This window comes from Crocodylus siamensis, chromosome 3, assembly GCF_052110815.1.
Source record: "Crocodylus siamensis isolate JL-2025a chromosome 3, ASM5211081v1, whole genome shotgun sequence".
Lineage (NCBI taxonomy): Eukaryota > Metazoa > Chordata > Crocodylia > Crocodylidae > Crocodylus > Crocodylus siamensis.
The window spans coordinates 243024981-243045096 of record NC_143397.1 but is presented as its reverse complement, the minus strand read 5'-3'; the positions used below and the strand labels follow the sequence as shown (position 1 = coordinate 243045096).

The following is a 20116-nucleotide window of genomic DNA, read 5'->3' as shown; positions in this document are numbered from 1 at the left end:
TAACGGTGAATAATCTGTTCTATTATTAATGGATTTGTGATAGATGAGGCTCCACAGGCCTCCTCATATGGGTTTCCTGACCTTCCAGTCTGTATCATGTGGATCCAGTGACATATATTAGGGCACTATTAGGCAGGTTCTTTAGAGTCCTCTTTGAGATAAAATATGAGGGAAAAACCTGTGGCTTTTACACTTTGCCTTGCAAGTACTTAAAAGTTGTCTTATCTCTTTTTTAATTTCCTATGCAACTGCTCTTCTCTAGGAAATGTTCTGAAGATGCAATTTATACAAGCATTATTAGATGACTATTGAGAGGTAGCAGGCACATTCCTAAATCCCTAAAACAAGTTTTTTAGTGGTACGTGTTATTGAGTGCCTCAAGTTTTGGGTGGCTGCCATGAGACACCTAAAATTTTAGATGGCCCACCTATCCGCACCCTGAAAATCAAGCCCCTTTAACAAACGATAGCTTGGGCACCCAGAATCACCAATACTTTATAAAATCGTGTTTCTTCTCTAATATGTTTCTTCATCTGTCTGTACACCTGCATACCTGTATATGCATATGTGAAGACACCCAGATGTGACATCTATGGAATGATGCAGCATAATGTACTTTTTGGAGTGATTTACGTGTTTCCCACATGGGTTCATCACGTATGAGTAAGACAGAAACATTTCAAAAGCATCTAATTGAATTAAGAGCCTAAAGTGAGTGCATCTACATGTTCATTGATGCACTTTTGCTAATGCACGTTAAATTTAGTACCTCCATTGTGAGCTACTAGAAAAAGCCGCATTAACTTATTTTAAAGCACATTAGTGAAAGCGCACATTTTTTGTGACACAATGCACATTAAAATTAGCTAATGCTCATTGAAGTGCACATGTAGACATTCCTAGTGAAAGTCACTGTGTGAACCTGTAGTGCCAGCAGTCAATGGGACTTACTGCTTTTGAAGTTTCCCCAGTATACTCCTCCTGATCTCCTGCTGATAGAAGTTGTATATCTTCCTGCCTAATCTTTTGCATCCTGCATCAACACAATAAACTATGGGTGACATTTTCAAATTTAGGAGCATGGAATTTGAGTCTTAGATCCTTATTCAGGGACTTAAATAAAAGTCGCCTCATTTTTGTAGTTGTTGATTATTTACTGGTCTCAATTTTGGAATATATTGTCCCTCTCAGGTACAGGACACCTGTTAAATGGTCTTAATATTTCTAATCACACTAAAAGTACTACTGTTTAACACCCAAGTCATTCAGTTCAGTCCTCAAAGTTGAAAGTTTTTTTGCAAACATGAATGAGTAATCATATTTCCCTGTTAGGTAGACAGACAAGTATTACTTTTCCTGTATTAAAACTGTGGAAGACTAAATTGGAGGACTAAAAGCTAGGTATTTCAAAATCAGTCAGGGATCTGGGGGCCTCTGCTTGTAGCTGTCCAGCTATAGCTACTTTGTTTGAAAGTTGAAGGTACCCACCGTGTAGACAAAATCATGGGAACTGCTGGTACTGAACCACTTTGAAAATCAGGCCTTGCTCTGACTTCCAGGGTTGCAAGTGGCCACTGGTCTCTTTGAAAATGCTGTACTTCGTGATTCTCCCCAGGTTACTTGGAGCATCTCTAAGAGAACTAGGACTAGAATCTATAGGTCTCCAGGCCCTGAAAATTACTTGCTTTTAGGTGCAAGTACAAAAAATAAATCTAAGTAGTTTGAATGTGTGCATAGTGCACAGATGCAGGAATCTTCGTTGGGTCAGCTGCAGCTTCTCCACAGATGAACTGTGCAGGAGGTGTAGCCTTTGCTATTTGTTTTCAAAATGTGATGGCTACTTCCTTTCCAAGCACCATAGTGGAGCTTTTAAATCTTGCTGTAATGAAGTGGTAAATGCTACCGTCAAACTTCATGAATATTCACATTAGAATAATTCAACTAAGTCCCAAGGCACCAGAAAGTCAATTGAAAATACATATATACAGTTGTCTGTTTGCATGATGGATCTCCACCATACTTCAGCATCCAAATGGCTCAACATGACATGTAAATAATTGCTTGTGATTGCCAACATGCACCAAGAGTTTAGTTATTGATTCTTCAGTCTGACTGTCATTAACACTTAAATACTACAGGAAGCTGTCACAACAGATTTCTTGGCATATGAGCATGTATGCTTGTGTGTGTGTACCTATCATTAGCTCATTTTCAGGTCCTTATAATTATAATACCAAACTGCGACTGCTTGCAGAATAAATGCATTTGAGGTTATTGTTGAACGGATGAAGTGACTTCAGATCAGTGCATTACTACTTTACTCACAATGGTATGAATATAGTTTTCTATCAATAGAGTTTGTCCCTGATATAATTAGTCAATGAATCATACTCTGCCATAGCCAGTGGATCAGGATCCTGTCTTCCTTGAAAGCTATGGAAAAAAGCTCCTTCCAAAAGGAATAGTCCTTTTTGAAGTACTCTTTTGGAAATACTCTTAATTGCATAATTCAAGACATTTTTTTTTCCAATATGACTGCTCTGTGTTAAAAAACACAGCCATATATAAAAGAATATGTAATCTGTGCGTATGCAAATACAATTTCAGAAAACGTCTCCATTTAAAAGCAAGACACATACACATCTCCCTGTACATTATTCATGCAGATTAATTCAGTGAAAAATGCAGGGCACGTTACAACACTTATCTTACCTTAGGGCAGAATTAAACTGCTGTCATCTCTTTTCTTTCCTTGGTGGCTCCTAAAACCTTGTATTTTCATTTTATGCCTGTACAAAGACAGGATCCAATCTCGAAGTTCGAGCCATCGTATCACTTACAATGCTAACATCTCCTCCTCAAAGTCTGACTTGGCAAAGCATTTAAGCAGGTGCTTAAATCTGAAATCACCAGTGGTATGGTTTAATAAGGTGGCCTGGGTGTTTCTAGCATTTGTACCAGTGGAGGAACTCTGGGATTTTCCAAATTGCAGGTCAGTATTTACATAGCTTTCAGGTAATTGCCTCAAATTACAGCACCCTAAACCTGCTTTACATTATCTCAGGCCCTCTCTACATGTTGCAGGTATTGTGCAATGCACTTGTTAATTGCACAATTACCTTAAGACGAGCTGCATGTGCAAAGTAGCTATAACATGGTATAAAGCTCCAACTAGCTATAAAGTTAGACTTCGAACACGTGTACTAACTTTACAGCTGGTTGCTGCAGGGCAGCAGGGTCTCATGTAACTGTGGCTGCCAGCTGCAGGGGTTCACCGTGTCCAGCATGAAACCCCTAAGCCATGGAGATGGCAGCTCCCACATTCCCCCAGCCACGGGGGTGCATGGGGTGCTTCCACAGCTGGGACCCGTTAACTGAGAGGGCTCCCAGCTACAGGAGCTTGCTTCTTGCTGGTGCAGGGGACACCTGGCAGGGGGCATGGATGGTACATTAGATCCCACCATGCCTTTACCTGCACGTGTAGAGGGGGCCTCAGTGTCTAATGATGGAGCCTAGAAACCTCCATTGTACCAAAGGTTTTCCTTTCCTCTCAGCCATACCTGGTCTAGTATCATATTTTCCAGTTCCCGTAAAAAATAGGGCCTCTTTCTTCTACCTTTTATGGGTTTTGCCTGTTATGAGAGCATTAATCCAGCATAACTCCATTGAACGCACTGAGGCATCACTGATGTAAAAGTCGTACAAGAAAATGGAGAATCAAGCCCATAGTGTCTTACTTTTTTCTACCAACCAATCTTCCAATGGTGTGATTCTGTAGTAACCCTGTCTCTGTCCCTTTGTCTTCTATAAATTCACACCCCTGACTGTGCTTCCATCTTACTGAGCAATCACCTGCTTGTGAAAATATGTATCCATCTCATAATAAGCAGTCGGAAATCTCTTAACTGCTTATTGTACAACTCTCACCTATATCCTATTGATTATCGCTGATGCAATGTACTAGTATGCCGCACCTCTCAAGGAAAGTCATTTATTTATCTCCTCAAATTTAGGTGACTCCAATTTGAAAATATAGGTCAAAGACTTTCTCTCTTTTAAGGCATGAGGTCCCTAAAGTCCATATTCTGCAAGATACTTCAATACCTCACTGCATCTCTAAGACTGGAAAGTCTCTTGGAGGAGAAAAGAAAAAAAATGCATGCAAAACTTCAAAAAAGCCATTGAGCCTGTAGCAGGGCACTAAGGTGCCTGCTACTGGAAAGAGCCAGGAACACGACCCAGGTGCTGGTTGCCAGGGCAACCAGGGGAAGCAAGTAGCCAAAACCTGCGTGGTCAGCTGACAGGAAGGGGGCAGGGCCTGGCTCTTATTATAAACCACCGGTGGAGGCCAGGAAGGGGCCCCTGCTGGCAACCAAGGGAGAAGGAGCTCTGCCCTGAGTGAAGGAAGGGAAAAGCCTGAATGTGGGTGCAGCTGGTGATACAGGTGAGAGAGGGAGCACTTGTGGTGTGGCTCAGAGGTTGTTCTGAATTTATGATAACGCAGGGGCTTGTGTTTTGTTGTGTTGTTACTCCGGAGGACCAGGTGAGGCTATAAGGGGATGGGGGAGGCCTCATAGAGGAACCACGACAGTGTGGGAGCCCCAGCCCCCAAGAGTGGGCAGTGAGGAGACCTCGAAAGTGGGCAGCGGGGAGGCCCGGAGAGTGGGCAGTGAGGAGACCCTGGGAGTGGGCAGCGGGGAGGCCCGGAGAGTGGGCAGCAGGGAGGCGAGAAGGCCCCAGAGAGTGAGTGGGCCAGAAAAACAGACAAATGTCTGGTCCTTCAGCAAGGCTTGGGGCTTGGTACAGGGGTGGTTTGAGACCTGCATAGCCTCTGAGGTGGGGGTGTACCTGAACACCCGTACCGAACACCGTCTGGCATACTGCAGGAACCGTAGCCAAGAGGACGAAGGGCAGCCTCCCTATGATTTAAATTTAAAATCAAAGATGTGGCGGGCAAGATTCAGAGGGTGCTTGGAGCACACTTGGCACAGTACAGAGAGGGGACCTAGGGGCAGCATGGCGACCCTAGGACATCATCCTTGCCACAGAACCAATCCAAAAAAAATAACCATGTTGAATAAACCAACACCACAATAGTGTTGTGTCTCCTACTAACGTTTTCTGATGGATTTGAACAGTTCTTCTGAGGTAAGCATTAAGCAAAACAATATTTTCAGATTCTTACCAGATTATCCAGATTCTAGATGTTCCTAGAGCCTTACTTTTTGATTTTTTGGGTTTTGTTTGTTTGTTTTTGTTTTTTGTTGGGTTTTTTTTGCACGGAAATCTTTTAGCCCTTCTCTGTCACAAAGGGCGTGCAACCACACTGGATAGAGATAGCAGAGCTGCCATCTAACTACTGCAGATGTTCCTATTGCCTGCTCTTTGTCTTATGCAATGAGGCAATTCATTGAATCTAAATTGACTAGATTAATGCAACTAAGATGCTGCAAGCGTGTTCCCACTTGAAAGTGACTTTTTCCCTTTGTGCATCTGAATAGATCCAGATCATCAAGGTTAAATTTCTGTATTAAAATACATTATTCACTTAAAGGATGCTGTGGGATGGAATTGTTCCTTTGAACTTGCTTGCAATAAGGTATACACACGCTGGTTTTTAAGGCATTCACCTGTGACGGTAATCAGATGATAATCCTATGTTAATTTCCCTCTAAAAATGGACCAGATGTCTACAATACATTAAACACTTATTGATACTCTATTTCATTTGGAACTCAACTATTGCTGCAAACATCTACAGCAAACTGTCCTTATGGACCAATCTATCATTTTAAAGAGTAGACCAAAGAAAATAGATTAATCAAAGAACTTGCAGTTATTGTCTCCCCCTGTTAGCTCCAATTCATACATCATTAGAAGAAAAAGAAGCTGTCAGCAACTGTGGGATGTTATCTCTTTGGAAAATATATTTTCTTTGCCTCAATAATTCATATTTTTTTTATCTGATGACAATACACAGGATTAAAATATGGATTTCCTTAGTATTTTGGTATCAAATGCAGCCAAGCCAACACTGCACTTTTAAACCACTGCGATAGTTTGCTTATCTTACACCACAGGCACTGCAAGCACTTGTGTCCCTTTAATGTGGGATTGCTAATTTTACTGGCACAGCAGGGCATAGTTAGATGTACTGGGCTCATTTAGGTAGATGTGTGTCATGGATATCCATAAGCCATTGGTATTTTAAAGAAAAAAGGGGGACGTTCAGTAAAGTGTTTCTATAATGTACTCAGTTTCTCTCTCTCTCTCTCTTTTATGTGTGTGTATATGTGTGTATATGTGTGCGTATGTGTGTGTGCGTGTGTGTGTAATCTAAACTTGATCGAAAAATAAAAGCCCAGTGAAGTCAACAGCAGAACTGTCCTTGACTGAAGTGGGCTTCATTCCTTGTACCATACATAAGATAATAATGTTAGAGAACTTCATGTTTCTAAAATTAAACTCAGTTCTTTATTAAGCGAGGTATTAACAGTGTGTTCTGTAACTGCAGCCATATGCACGCAGCCTGGCTTCCTGCTGATGCCCATCGAGACTGCTATCTTTTGTCACGCTCAGTGTCCTCCCTGCTTGCTGTTTGATGTCACTATCGACTTTATTAGGCAACAGACCTGTGGTACGGGATCTGGAATTCCTTGGGTAGATGGAGTGCTTGGAGATCTGAACTTTCATGATTATATCTGTCTCCTGAATATATTGATAAAAGAAATGCAGCAAAAGAGCATTTGCCTCATTAGAAGTACTAAACAATTTGATCTTGTAAGCCAAAACCCAAGGGTAGGAAAATTTGTGACCTCTGATCCTTCCATCATTCTACAAGTTAGTTTTCAGTGTTGCTGATGAGTTTACTTACCTAGACAGCACCTGCCATAATGCTGGTGACTTCAGCCGCTGTAGGAAAAACTAGAGACAGTTGGAAGTTACTGACTGATCCAACCTTCTGCATTTGTTGAAATATTTTATTTGCCTCCATTCAATTACTCCACCATACTGAGTCAGAAACACTCTGGCAATTCAAACTCAGTCAGAGCAGTAAAGGAGATGGAAGAATTATTGAACTCCCACCTGGAGCCACTCTGGCTTCTTGCCTCACTATGATTCAACTCTAACAACTTCGTTGTTTGAAACAAGAATTTGAAATTTGGTACCATTTTTTATCTTCCTCTCTGGATTCAGAAAGGAATATATTTCTGTCTCATAAAAACCTGGTCAAGTTTATAAACTCCAAATTTAAAAAAAAACTTTATTTGCAGTTTAGAACATGTTAAAGGATTTCTTCCAGTTAGATGTGATTGACTGGGGATATTTTTCATTTTACCTTTTAAATCCAACCTAGAAAAGTACAGTCAAACACATCCTGTGCAGCAATTTGTTCTCAAATATAGGTTCAGTGTTCAAGTATGCAGACTTGTGTTTGCACGGGACTTGCATTTCACATGGCGCCATGTGAAACCATGAAAACCATTGTGTTGGCAGTTTTTCATCCTTTTCTAACAAAGCCCAAGTTGGTTAGACAGTTTTTAAACTTTAAAAAATACTTGCCAATTCAGAGTTTAGTTTCAAATATCTAAAGGGATGATAAACCTGGAGAGCTTTATGCTGGAATCAGAGATATACAGTAGGAGGATTTCTCTAGATCTGGATTGAGATATCATTTACACTATAGTTAGGAGCCTGAGGCCAACTCAAGATTACCAAATGCCAAAATTTCATCAATGATTGTTATAAGATAGCCTAAAAATAGCACTGTTTCATGATCCCACCTGATTTTTGTGATACATTTGACACCTGGAAGTTGGACATCTTGCATGCTCCACAATTCTTACGACACTCTGTTCACCTGGGTGTTAAACTTCATGTGAACAGCTGTTCTCATGAGTGCCAGCATCATCCAAAGGAGAACAGCAATATAGGCAATTCCTGGTCTGGGATCCAACTTGGAGCTAATTTTAAATGGGCAGGTTTGGATCTTCATTTCTTTCCTTTCCCTTCCTTCCCAGCTGACATTTAAAGGCTAAGTTTTGGATTCAAGCTTCAGGTTTTGGCCAGTCTGTAGACGGGGCTCTGTGAAATCTTGGAGTTCGCTTTGTTTCTTGAAGCAGAATGATAAGTTGTCATGAGTTCATTCATCACTAAGCCCTTGTTTGATCAAAGGGCTTGAACCTTTTGACAAATGTGGGCCAAGTATCCCATTTGTAATGAAATCTGAAAACAGCTGAGCTTCACATTGCTTTGAGTTTCATTACAAACATTTCACGCTGCTTTAATATAGACTTTTCAAGAGACAGAGGGATAGGTCTTGAATAAAGGTTAAGGGAAAGGAGATTATATGACAAGCTTTGTTACCTTCAGCAATTTGTATTTCTTTTTTGTACTCAGAGGCTAAGGAGCAGTTGTAAGTGATACAGTACGAACATATGGTTTCCAAAAGGAATGCATTTTAGAAAATAATGTATTAGTGAAACGGCACCACGTCTTGCCAAAATGGCATTACTATAACATCATCCCTTACAATTACTAGCACAGCTGAATCAATAATGTGGATATTCTAAAGAAAAACTGGCTACAATGAGACTATAAATTCTGCAGAAATTATTGTAGCAATTTTCTAGTGGTTTAGAATAGGCTTCCTGAGCCTTTCAGCCATTTCAGCACGTTGTCTGCTTCATGAAACCAGTCTATTGAAGCGAATGGGTTCTCAGTGGGGCTTGACCTGAGGAATTTACTTACTGCTCGAGTGCAGTTAAGCAAGAATCTGGCTCCTTTCAGCTGCCAAAATGCACCTCTTTGCTCTGAGCTTTCAAAACGGTTATTCCTAATTTCCTGGGTAGCTGGGTTGAGTGAGCATTTCAGACCAGGTCTGGCTATTATAAATTGGCCAAAGCTATTGAAGTCACTGTAGTAATGCCACTTAATATCAGTTGTGGAGATACCTTGTTTTTTCAATAAACACCATTGCATCTCCATTTTTCATGCCACTGTGGGATTTACTGAGAACATACCAAGAGCTAGGTGTACAACAAGTTTTGTCTTAATGTGTTTGATCAACAGAACTGGCCTGGAAAGCTGACAATGCTTTCCAACATATTCCGGCTATTTACAAGGATATTCATAACCTCAGAATAGCTTTTCTTCTAGATGATGTCTCCATTCTCCTACAAACTGAAAATGAGCGCACACAGAAATAGGTAAGGACAGTTGTTTGATTCTGACCATTTTATACCATCAGATGAAGTCTCAGTTCATTTTTTTTAACCACACATGCATGTGTGTTGCTTGCTAATAGTATGTTGAAAAGAAAAAAGATTCACACGGAACAGGTTGTGAGTAATGCTAAGCACTGGCAGCTTCAATTGCTTTCAATGGATTGCAAGTCCTTAGCACTGCTGTGTATCGAGACCAAACAAATGTTGCAATTTAAAGGGACCAAACAAGTGAATACTCTTCATTTACTTAAGGCTCTCAAGATCTACCATGTAGCTGTGATTTTTTTCTGAGATACTGGTGCATAGTGTTGACCTTTAGATGGATTCTGAGAATAGAGAAAGGTCCGAAAAGCCAGTCCCATCAAAATTAAATACTCAGACAAAAGACTATCTAAATTTTTAAATGCAAATACAATAACAAAATACAGTAAAGATATAAATGACTAAGCAGTACAGATAAGGCATATCAACAAAATGATTAAAATGATAAAATACACATTTATCTCAAATCATAATATTATCAGTATTTGAAAAGTCATCTAATCTCTACATTTCTAAAACTTATATCGTAAACCTCTAACGGGTGGCCATCCCGTTAGGGAAAGGAATTTCTTATCCGTGTTTCAAAAATGAAGTTGCTAAATAGTGTTAACCAGGTACACTTGCAAGCAGGGAATTCGGCAAGAACCATCGTTCAAGACTGAAGAGCAAAACCTCAAAGTGGACCCAATTTTCATACTCTATTACTAAACTAAAATATAAAAATCACTAAGTACATAAAGAACAAAGTATAAAAGCATAATGATACGTGCTACTCTAATTCATATTCATATGGCCTTTCTTATTTCCTATGTAAGCTTTATTTTATCTAAAATTAGCCTTGTCTTGTCTATTATCAAGCCACTAAATGTGGTCAAGGCAACTTTGCAACCTTTACCCCAGTTTTGTTCCATGCTCTGCACTTGAGTTTTCTAAAATGGTTCACACCCTGTGACATTGTCTCACCTTTGCCTGTTTTTCTCTTCACAAAACTATCATCAAACAGATATAAATAACTTGATTGTAGTTTAAAAAAAGCTTAAGGCTTACTAAGATTTACAGTATAGACACCAGATATATACAATGCCAAATAATAATAATATAGCTAATACATTGTGGCATATGACCACCAATACAGTAAGCTAATTTATTATGGTCCTGACCAAAGTCCATTGGAACTAATGGAAAGATTCCCATTGATTTTCACAGGACCTGGATCAAGGCTTGTGAATAGACTTAGCATTACTGTTACACTTTTCAGTTAGCTAGAAACAAAGATGATTTGAAGAGAATTTGTAAAAGACAATTCAGCTCCCACATTTCCAAGATCATTACTTTATTTAGAAACACAAATGTAATTTTTTAAATTCTGGATGCTGATTTAACACATATATACATGCATCATATCCCCCACTTCTTTGGTCTATGTCGGGGTGTCCAATCTTTTTGAATGTGGGGCAGGATCATGAACTTTTTATCATCTAGTGGGCCAGTGAGCCATATTCAGAGACCCCACAGGAAGTGATATCACATCAGGCAGTGATGTCACGTGACCTTTGACACCAATGAAGTTGCAGGGAGTGACAATGAAATGAGTCTGAAAATGTGGTTTAAAATCCAAAATAAAAACAATATAAAAGTGAGAATGAAATAATACCAAACACTTAACTAAAATAAACACTTTCGCTTCTCAGTGAATGAAAGAAGCATAGTGCAAGTCGACAGATCAAAAGTCGAAGAGATATCAGCCAGAGTGGAAACTAATCAAAACAACAAAATATGGGCATTTTTTAGAATAATCTTCAAGAAGATTTACTTTTATTGAATTAATAACTAGTCATGACTAAAAGTTACAAAATAAAACCCTGGTTTTAAATGTTGACCATAATTTAAAGAGCAACATCAGAAGGGCTTGTCAGCATCATCCAGTCTTAAAATAAATTGCCCTTTTCTACACAAAGATTGATGGCAACAATTGAAGTCACTGTAGTAATGCCACTTAATGCCAGTTGTGGAGATAACTTGTTTTTTCAATAAACACCATTGCATCTCCATTTTTCATGCTGACCGCTAGGGAAGCCTATCGAAAAATATGTGCTCCCTTCACACCTCCCTACTCATTCCTGCAGGTGTTCCCAACAGCCCCTCGTCCCCCCTCCTACACATGCTCCCTATACCCTTCCCTGCATCCACCCCCTATTCATCCCTACACCCACTCCCAGCCCCCCCCACATCACTACGAACCACCCCCCACACATACTCCTTGTTGACCCTTTTACCCCAATGCTGCCCTCACATACGGACCCCTGCACCCACACCCAACACACATACAGGCAACACTCACCCACCAAAGTGCCAAGGGACCCGCATGCAGCCTCTCACCCTCATAAGATTCCAGTGATTCAACTGCTGGCAGCCTGCTTTTGAACAAAGTGCATCTAGGGTTGTTCTCACAGTGCACCAGACCAGCAGCTCCCACTTTTAATAAGGGCTAGGGCATTAGGATCCCCAGTTGTGGCTGGACGTAGAGTGCCTCTGGGCCGGACTCCTCCTGCCTCCCACCCAGTCCAGCTCCAGCAACCGCGCGCCCCGCAGCCCCGGCCTGGCCCTGAGGCACCCCCAGCTCCACTCCTTCTTACCAACTGTCTCATAGATGTAGCTCTCGTATGTACTCCAGCAATTAAATTGGCGCTCCTATAATTCCTATGTAATACTTAAAAGACTAAAAACTTGCTGTTATTAGTTTAGATATGTCCAAAGGTGTGTGGTACCTATTGCTGTCCAGTACTCTGTTGGACTGAAAGGTAAGATATCCTCCTTCACAATGATGAGGATCTTTCTCTAATACATCTTAAACATTACCAGATTATTTACAATGAAATGCATACCCAAGGTATATCTCTTGACTAGAATCCAGCTATGTTTCTACCCAACCCTGTAGTTGAAAAGGCTTTTCAATTCCCCTTTTTTTTTAAACACAGAAGACTTTGCTGTCATGCCATAGGTGACTTCTGAACTCTGTTCCAAATGAGTAGACTCGATGGGGTCACATCTGTAAGGATGTGCCTTTCCCTGAAACGTGTGCCCTTCCCCAAAATATCACTGCGATCATTCAGGTCTTGTGCAGATCCCTGAGCACAATAAGAATGCTTTGTCCTCGCTTCACACACATACACACACACACACACACACACACACACAGAATTTGACCATGATGAATACGTATTTGTTGCATTGATTATAGTTTTATCTGAGAATCTCATATGACAGAAGCTCTGATATCACATTATGATGTCCAGCAGTAAAAAATGTACTACCTCTCTTTCTATAAGGCAGGTCAATGCAGAAATGCCTCACTGATTTCAACAGGCATTGTATCAGGCCCTACATGGATCAAGACCAAACTCTGTAAGGAAGCTTTTGGATATTACAGCAATAGGTGAAATGGGCAGATTAAATTAGGGAGAAGCTGAGGACTCTCTAAATTTGCTCGCTGGTGGGTGGTTGCCTTTGGCATCTGTACACCTTCTTAGTAATTTTGAAGGTTTTTGTAGTAGAATTTTGAAGGTTTGTCTGCTCACTAATGGACTGGTCAGTATTCCCTGCCTGTAGTCCAGGGCTCAATTTATGTCCATTCATTCAGACAGATTTTTCGTGTTTAGAAAAAATCATTTTGTTTCCTCAGAATGAGACTTTTCAGGCCTCTGTTCTCCATGATTTGTCTGTCAGAGTAATTCAAGAGAGACAGTTGTGAATCTTACCACATGAGTAAAACAAAATACAAAGGAATTTCATCCTATGATTTCTGTATCAAGTCTATTTCTTGCTATCTTTGGTCAAACGTTAATCCCCAGTTATTATCTGTCAGTCATTCAATCAAAGGGCCATGGAAAGCTGAAAAGTTGTCAGTCTCCCCAAGGCATAATGCAGAACTGGCTACAAGCTCTACACATGAAGTGGGAAGGAGTTTTGTTGGACAAAATGATTTTAACAAAGTCATGATCTTTGTTAAAATATGTCTGGCAGGTCAATAATTTTTTTTACAATTGATAGTCAAAATGATTTCACCAGGCTGTACTTACTTATGCACCAATTTATTAAAAGGGCATATTGGTCTTGTCCTGCCTAGTCTTTTATTAAAGTAAAATTAAATAATTTCTGAACTCAATTATTAATACCTTCCATCTATAAGCCATGTCTCCATCTATAAACCATATTGACATTCAGTCTAGACATCTCAAGAGAGGATTCATTTCATGAATATCAATAAACAGGTTGTAAGACGACTAGGGATATTAAATTATTTCAAAGCATTTGACAGTTGACACTGCTAATGCAATAATTAAAAGTTCACAATCTTTTTTTAAAAAAAATAAGCTCAGCATTTCTCTGTGGGCAGTGGCAAGATTCTCAGATGGTGTAAATTTGTTTTGCTGTGCTTTCTTCAAGGGAGCTATGTGAAATCACATCACCTTTGAATCAAACTCTTCCACATCATTTTAGAATAATGAGACGGGCTCTGAAGTAGGATCCAGGAACTGCCTTAACCTTGCTTTGTGCTCAGTTAGGCATTAACTTTTCAGCAAATGAGGAGAAAAAAATAATTCCTTTGAAACTGTAAATCCCATTTTACAGGAGACCTCTGCTTCAAAAAAGGCAATTGTGGGTAACCCTGTACAGAAGACTTGGCTCCCTGCAGAAGCTGGAATTTAGAAGGCAACGAGTCAGAGAGGAAATGCAAGATCCACAGCAGGATCCTCTCCCAGTAGCCCCATGGTAACCTGTATAAAACTTCCCTCTGTAGGAACCCATCAGTTCAGAAAGACTAATGATGGAAGGCAGCAGGCTTCTTCCAGACATTTGTCTTAACAATGACCTTCTGCAAGAAAACAGAGCAATTGACCTACAGAACACAAATCACGTTGGGAGAATTCTTCTAAATTGCTTATGGAGGTGACTCAGACCCCACATTGATGTCCCATGTGATTTGATGAAAGGCCAGTCAAAAGAGTGTTATATAATAGTTCATTTGCTTTAAAAAGTGCAAAAGATTTCATCGGACATAACAGCGAGGAGAGCTGGCAACACAATACTAGATTTTATGTTTTCATTTCTGCTATCAATGCGCTACCAGTTTTTAAGTCTGACTGAGATGGCTGAGTAGTTACTGTGTCTCACTGCATCTTGAAGGGTGTAAGTTTGAGCCCTACTTCAGACTTATCGCAAGGCCAGCCTGCTTTAGATAGAGTGGATCTGCTCATTTAGACTGAGGAGTCAAAGACGATGGGACATGATGCTAGCCACATCACTTCTTTGTGTGCCCTTGGCTACAGAAAATGATGTGTTTTAGCCCTTCAGGCGTAGGAGGGTACTACACTTGGAGTGACCCTGACCTTGATGTTTCTTGGAGTCCACTTGCCATTTACTTGTGACAAAAGGCTGGCAGTCTTGTCACTATTTGCTCTTCCCCGCTCCTTCATGGTCTTTAGTTATGGAGAATGGGTCAGCAGTGTTGCTTCAGTACTTTAAAGTGAACCTGCCAAAAGCATAAAGTAAAACAGCATTTTTGCACACGCTCCACAAATAAGCATAGGCTTCATGTCCCATTATGCATATAAATGTCTGCTCCATTTTAAAGGCCCAATTTTCAGTACATTTATATGCATAATGGGAGCAGACAAAATTAGAATAGTTAACCCTACTATAAACTTTGAAACAGATATTAAACCTCTTATTCCAGGTTAAACTGATCTGTATCTATGTAATATCTGCGAGTTGCCACTTTCAGGGGCAGACTGCTCAGTTAGGTGAACTATGGGCCCAATCCAGTGCGTAGTTTCCATAATCTTAAAGGGCCAATGAGGGTGGGGAAAGTGGAAGAATATTTCACGGTCAGCAATAATAGCTAATGTTGATTGATGAGTTGGTATCATTGATCTTCCAGTGACCTTCTCAAGTCACAGCATGACAGTAACTCTAGCAGCTTGGCATCTTACAGCCCCAGTGAAAAACTTGTCAGTGGCATGTTTCTAAGGTGCCTTTTATTTCATTGCCATATCTAACCCTGGGTGTTAACATAGAACTGAAAGGGGCTCCTATGTCCAGTCAAGTCCAGGTGCCTGTAACTGCAAGCCACTGTTAACCAAAGCATAATTCTGATTTAAACACCATTAAGTTTGAAGGCAGGATCTAGATCCAAACCTTATGTCTGGTCCTGGCATAACAGTGGAAATAATGTATTTGGAATAATTATTGGACCAGGGTCTGCAAAGTAGCTTAAACTTTATGGAATGAACTGGAACCTGGACTTCTGGGACACTGAAATTCTTCTATCCTTATTCAGAGGAACATCAAGGAGAATGGTAACGCATTCTGGAGCTTTGGCATTCAGAAATGGGCTGTTCAGCTTATCTTGAGAGCATGTGCCAGTCGACATTGCATTTTAAGCAAGCAGGTTTGACATTGGGGAAGCCAGTTTGTCCAGAGTAGATTAGCAGGTCATTTTTTAGTTTATAATCCAGTTAAAATTCCATATTGTATAACATAGGGGTTAAATCTGACTTTATGACTTGTGATTTTCCCCATATTTGAATTAAACACATAGACATTTTTTAGTATGCAATTCTCAGTCCTTTTGGATTATGGTGTATATGTGAGAGGTCACTCAGATCTTTGTCGTGTATGCCTAGACAGGGGTATGGATGAATAGAGGCTACCCAGATCTTCCATCCCGCTTAGACCATTCAGACAGGATCCAAAGGCCAGACTGAGTTTGGATGTTCAGTGCCTTGATGGCTGCAGTTATGTGCACGTCTGGGAATCAAACCTGGGTCACCTACGTGGCAGACAAGGAGTTTACCACTGAATCACAATAGGAGCGTATAGAAAATGTCATGCCATACAGAATTATTGAACACTTAACCTATAGACCCATGAGAAACATCCCTAACAATTTCATTGATAGCCATGGAATGCACCAAATAAATCTGATCACGAATCTAAAATAGTGATGGCTTAATAATGGCAGGAACACAACCTGACATTTGAGCACGCCCCAAGCATGGAGATCGAGATCCAGACATGAGTTTGGGCTCATCTCTTTCATTAAAGCAACTGGACCACTTCCTCTCTGTTACTCCATTCATTCTAGTTCAGTGGTTCTCAGCCTTCTGGCCCTGTGGGTCTCATGAGTGGCGCAGGGTCAGTCTATGGGCTGAATCCGGTGTGTAGTTGGTGGGCAGGGTCAGTTTGTGGGTGCAATCCAGCACACTGGTCCAGGTCTGTGTGCTGGATTTGGCTGCAAAGAGAGACTGCATGCCACTGCCATTTGGCATGAGAGGCTCTGTCACCCAGCCCATAGAGCTCCTTACAGGTCCAGAAATTCATCTGTCGGGGAGACACAGGAATTCATGAGGTCACAGCTCCCCTGCCACCAAATTTCCACACTGATGGGGAGCTCCATAGTCCAGATTTGGCCTGAATGCCAGAGACCAAACACTACTGGTCTCATCTAACACATTCATGACTGCATTGTGCATGATTTGATAATAGGGCCCCAGCTTCAGCAGGGTGTTTAACTATGTGCCAGATCTTATGTATGTGAGTTGTCAGTGAGATCCTCATGGTATTATTAGTTGGGGACCCGAACTTGAGGTGACTGCCGGCTGATTTTGTGTGCAGATAGTGGGGCTGGCAGCCACTTTTGAGGCCAGAGCACAATGCTTCCCTTCCACCCCTGACCAAGGGACCCCCGTGGCCCTGCCCCTTGCCACTGACTGGCTGCAAGGGCTGTGTCATACAACCCCACCCCTCATCACCAATTAGCAGTGAGGGGCAAGAGTGGCAGCCATTTTGCTGTACCAGCAGCCCCCCTCTCCCTCCCTCCCCCCTGTGGGGCTGCACAGCTGGGCTGCAGCAGCCACAGGGACTGCAAGCTTCCCATATGGAGCCTGCATTTTATTTTTGCTAAGTTTTTTGGTTTTTTTCAGGGAACCTGCCAAAAGCATGAAGCCTATGCTTATTTGTGGAGCGTGCGCAAAAATGCTGTTTTCACGAAAATTGCAAAATCGCAATTTCAGTAGGTCCCTAAGCACATGCTAAAGTGCCTTGCTGATGTTTAATTCCTAGACATGGCCTTGTCTGTGCATGCAGATATATCACTGGCTTGAACAGGAGAAGTCTGCTGCAAACATAGGACTACAGCAACTGACAGCACAGATCTTATCCTCTGATATACCCCCTCTAATATGCTACGGCAATTAGCATTTTACAGAGAACATGTGACCCTTCTGTAATGCTAATATCTGTCTTTAAAATGGCATATGGGGAAAATTGCATTTAAGCAAGTCCTTTTAGTTTGCCTGGGCAGGGCAAGTTGCTTCTTTTTCACTCTTGCTAGGTCATGTTGCACTTGGGCTTCGGCAGGGGTCAAGTGCATGTCAATCCAACATGGCCTCTTTTGGAGGAGTACTCTATTAACTATTAATACCATTGTTGTGTATGTATACACGCACGTATGTGGCATTCTTGCTGGGCTAATTTGTGTGCTTGTCTTAATGTCATTCTGTATGTAAGTAGGGTATTTGCACGTGCAAACTGGAATATATGTCTAGGCAAATTGAGCTTTAGATTCGTAATGGGCCATTTCTGCTCACAAGGAGTTTGTGTATGCTCATGGGCACGAAGCATGAGATTTAGGTGTGCAATTGCATAGGCCTACTGAAAAGTAAGCCCTGGGATTTGTCTTTACAGTTTAGTACATGGTACTAAACGGTAGTCTAATGGTGCGTGTTCTATACCCATTATAATATATAGGAAATGATAATATTGAATCAGTTTTTTACATCTGGCAAATCCTTTGCCTCCAAATCTGGAGTTTAGTTTAAACAGGGCTAGTAAATAATTGTACAACCAGGAGTCAATGTGGGTATCTTGTATAGTCAAACAGTTACATGCTCTGCTGTGCTGCAGTAATTGCAACATTCATGAAAAAATTATGAGACTCCTGATTTCCAAGTCAAATTAACTCTGACTCACGATCTCCTGATAGACTGATCAAATCCTTGGGATTTTTTTCTTCTGGCGCATGTAGAGAGCGCCAAGCTGGTAAGTCTGTGATGGGGAAGGGAAGGGGAAGGGGGAAAAGGAAGAGTGTGGGGGGGGTAGATTGAGGCCCCCATGGTGAGGGAGGGAATGGGGCAGGGGCTGACATAAATGGGGTCCCAGGCCTGGGGTGAGTCATAAAACAGAGCCACAGTGTGTGTGTGAGCATGCAACAGAGCAGCTGTGGGGGTGTGGGGGTGTGTGGGGGAGGGGGTGTCTGCCCCTCACACCCAAGCCACAGCCCCACCAGCTCTGCTGCTGTCCCCTCACTCCTGCCCCACAGTATCCCACATCCTGCCAGGGTGTGCGGGGACTCTTCCTCCCCAGGCTCCAAACCCCACACACACTCAGAGCCCCCCACACTTTCACAAATAATGCCCCCCCCCACATGCACACACACTTCAAAAATAGCATCTTATAATTTACATTCCAAATCTCTTGATTTTTAAGAGTTTGTCATGGTTTTGGCATAGTGGGGTTGCAATGCTGATGTTGGCATAGCCGATGCCTCATGAGGGTCCCCTAGCTTCTACCAAGCTGCTGTGGTTCAGTTAGTAGCTGAACCATCTCAGTGTCCTGACAGCTGCTGGGGAAGTGACTGTTTTGCATAGTGGGGGGAACAACCTTGCCCTTAATACTGTGGTCACTTGAAACTCCTTTCCTAGTCTTTGTACATTGTTTCCTTTTGAAAGAAGAGAAAAATTCCCGAATAGCGTAAATCAGGTTGTCTCCACTGTGGCCGATGGTGCTTGATTGATTCGCCCCCATTTGAGGATCTGGCCCTCAGCGTATGTAAACATCCTGTTAAGAAGAAGAATGGCCCATGACAGTGCAGGGCGCAGGGGGGAGTTATCGGCTTGTATGCTGGTTTTTATGAGCAGAGAAAAATTTACATGCTCTGCTTCTTTTCCATTCCTTCTTAGGAGGCGCAGCTCTTGGCGTTTGTCTATGAGACGTGGCAGAACATTCCTAAAACATCAAATGCAGAGGCCTTCCTCCTTGTACTGCTGCAAGTTTATACCTACAAGATAAAACCCTGACTATGCAGAGGCAAAATCCTGATACACTTCCAGATCAAGAATTAATTATAAATCAACTGGCCTAAGAAATAAATCTTATCATTTTTAATGTGTCAGGTTCCTTCCCCACCCCATACACTATCTAAATAACATCTTTTGATGTTAGAGGAATCGAAGTTAACTTCTGAAAACCTAAGGCATATAACTGCATCACTTGCAAGGATGATACCCTGTATCTTGGAATTAAGAAACAGGCAGTAAAGGAAGCTCATTATCTTGGAAAGATATGGCATGGGCCAAATGCTTTTTCAGCTCTATATGGCTGAGCAACGTCTCCCACAATTTACCCAGTGTCATGTGACTCCCATAATGCAAGACCCAATTTCATGAGAGGGAAATCCACATTGTCTCATGGGAGATGCACTATTTCAGGATGTCCAAACTACAGGAGAGAAGTGGGGTCCACTCACATAAGCTAATGTATTGGGTCATTGCATGGATTCAATATGCATCACTTTAGCTCTATTCAAAGGGGAAAAAGATGACCTCAAGGGAAATATTGCACTTTGATTTTCCAGATGGAAAATAAAAAGGCAAGAATTAATATTTTCCCATGAAAAATAACAATTTTTAAGAAAAGCATGCTCCCTTAAAATTAGGCCTGTGCGAACAGCCCCGTGTGATTCGGGTTCAGCTTCAGCCAGTTCAGACGCCAGCAATTCAGTCTGG

General features: G+C 41.4%; 1 long non-coding RNA gene across 2 annotated transcripts in view; it reads left to right on the top strand.

Moving 5' to 3' along the window:
* LOC149869628 (uncharacterized) overlaps positions 1 to 19464 on the top strand; it is a 39506-nt gene extending 20042 nt beyond the window's left edge. Inside the window, exons 2-4 of one of the 2 annotated variants that reach the window (XR_016441120.1) lie at positions 9148 to 9209; positions 13902 to 14042; positions 19292 to 19464. This is a non-coding gene — a long non-coding RNA (uncharacterized LOC149869628). The remainder of the gene's footprint in view (positions 1 to 9147; positions 9210 to 13901; positions 14043 to 19291) is intronic. The other variant, XR_016441119.1, reaches the window with a different exon arrangement.
* Positions 19465 to 20116: the final 652 nt, after the last annotated feature.